This window comes from Pseudophryne corroboree, unplaced genomic scaffold, assembly GCF_028390025.1.
Source record: "Pseudophryne corroboree isolate aPseCor3 unplaced genomic scaffold, aPseCor3.hap2 scaffold_2947, whole genome shotgun sequence".
In the NCBI taxonomy this organism is placed as follows: Eukaryota; Metazoa; Chordata; class Amphibia; order Anura; family Myobatrachidae; genus Pseudophryne; species Pseudophryne corroboree.
In genome coordinates, this window is record NW_026969615.1 from 1 (window position 1) to 2812 (window position 2812).

The window sequence follows — 2812 nt, forward strand, 5'->3', positions numbered from 1 at the left end:
AGGCACCAACTACAAACTGAGCTCCCTGTTCATGGAAGCGAGGTTATAGAGCAGGGGGCGCTGAGCATCTTGGGAACAGTCAAAAACTTTTAGCCTGTTGGTGCCTCAGATCAAGATCCTACTCTACACCCCAATGTGAATCCTTGTGGAGTCCAGTGTACCCCACAGAAGAAATGAATGTGTCACACTTATTGGCAGCAACATTAGAATAGCTGCTGATGGGCACAATTGAGAAAGGAAGGGGGGAAAACATTTGAATCCAGCACATATATGTAATTTGAATATGTAATTTGTACCTTCCTACTTTAAAATGTAATGGATGAACCTCACCCTGTGAGAACTATCTTTATGATCAAGAGATCTCATATGCAAGATAAGTATGTGTTGGCAGAGGCGCTCACTGGGCAGAGATGCTGATCGCATCTCTGGCATGTGCCGGTGCACTGCGGCACCAGCACACACACACACTTCAGACCTGATCTCCTGTTGTGTGAATATGCACAGCAGAGATCAGGTCTGAATTAGGCCCTATATACAGCTGTCAGTAAGGCAGGGATCTGCTGCTGCCAGTGAGGCAGGGATCTGCTGCTGCCAGTGAGGCAGGGATCTGCTGCTGCCAGTGAGGCAGGGATGTGCTGCTGTCAGTGAAGCAGTGATCTGCTGCTGTCAGTGAGGCAGTGATCTGCTGCTGTCAGTAAGGCAGGGATGTGCTGCTATAAGTGAGGCAGGGATGTGCTGCTGTCAGTGAAGCAGGGATGTGCTGCTGTCAGCAAGGCAGTGATCTGCTGCCCACTATCTCCCTATCACCCCTGCCTGAGTCACACACTTTCCCTGTCACCCCTGCCCCAGTTACCCGCTATCTCCCAGTCGCCGCTGCCTCAGTTAACCACTATACCTGCGACCCCTGCCTCAGTCACCCACTATACCAGTCACCCCTGCTTTAGTCACCCACTATCTCTGTCACCCCGGCCTCAGTCACCCACTATCTCCCACTCATACATGCTTCAGTCACCCACTATCTCCCAGTCATCCCTGCCTCAGTCACCTACTGACACCAGTGCAGACATTTCTGCTGCGGACTCTCCACTCTCCAGCGTGAACGTCCTGACGACTGAGGAAATCCGCTTCCCAGTTGAGGACTCCGGGAATGAACACTGCCGATATTGCTGGCAGATGACGTTCTACCCAACTGAGGATTTTTGATACTTCCAGCTTTGCTATGCAATTTCGAGTGCCGCCTTGATGATTTGTGTACACTACCGTGGTGGCGTTGTCCGATTGTACTTGAACAGGCCTGTTCTGTACTAGAGGCAGGGCCAGTGTCAATGAATTGAACACTGCCTGCAATTCCAGAATGTTTATCGGGAGGAGAGATTCCTCCCTGGTCCACCGATGGTGAAGGGTCGTCATCACGGCCATGACCTTGGTGAATTTCCGAGGTGCCGTGGCCAAACCAGAAGGCAGGACCTGAAATCCAAAAACTAACCAGGCACAACACTGCTTAGCTTCCAACATCAGATGAGATTGGACATATCCAGTGTGATGCGGCTGTAGATGATTTTTGCTGTTTCTAACTTCTACTTCTAACTACTGGTACATCAATGAATAAGTTTCAAAATAGAATGCATCAAGAGAATGGTGTTGGTAGTATAAAACTACCTACAGCACCTGGTATTCCCAGGTGGTCTCACATCCAAGAACATACCAGGCCTAAAATCAGGTGATATTGGGCATATACAGTGTGGTGTGGCTGTAGATGAGCTTAGTGGTTTCTGTTAGAGTTCTTCTACTTCTAACTACTCGTACATAAATGAGTAAGCGGACGATTTATTAAACCTGGTGAAATGATAATTTGCATGGTGATAAAGTACCAGCCAATCAGCTCCTAATTGCCATGTCACAGGCTGGGTTTGAAAAATGACAGTTAGGAGCTGACTGGCTGGTACTTTATCACCTTGCACTTTATCAGTTCACCAGGCTTAATAGATCTGCCCCAATGTTTCAAAATGGAATGCATCAAGAGAACGGTGTTAGTATTGTAAAAATACACACAGCTCCTGGTATTTCCTGGTGGTCTCCCATCCAAGTACTAAAACCAGGACCAACACTGCTCAGCTTCCATGATCAGGAGAGATTGGGCAAATCCAGTGTGCTGTGGCTGTAGATGAGCTGGTGGTTTTTATTACAGCTCTTCTACTTCTAACTTCTGGTACATAAAAGAATACATGTAAAAATTAAATGTACCAAGAAAATGGTGTTGGTAGTTTAAAAACACCTAAAGAATCTGATACTACCAAGCAGTCTCCCATCCATGTATTAACAAAGTCCAATACTGCTTTGCTTCAAAAATCAAATGAGATTGGGCATATCCAGTGTGGTGTGGCTTTAGATAAGCTTTGTGGTTTCTGTTAGAGCTCTTCTACTTCTAACTACTGGTACATTAATGAATATGTATAAGGTTGTAGTTTATCCAATATGCCTTTACTACCTTACCTTTCAACCCCCCCTCCCCTCTTCTCCTTATAGCTTCCTTAGTTCTCTCCTCCTCATGTGTGCGTTATTTGTTTTCTCATACGTCCTAGATGATGCTGGGGTCACATTAAGAACCTTGGGGTATAGACTGGATCCGCAGGAGACATGGGCACTTTAAGACTTTCAAAGGGTGTGAACTGTCTCCTCCCTCTATGCCCCTCCTCCAGACTCCAGTTTTAGTATTGTGCGCAGTGATACTGGATGCACTACAGGGGAGCTCTACTGAGTTTCTCTGAAAAGACTTGTTAGTTTTTTTTATTCTCAGGGAGGCTGCTGGCAA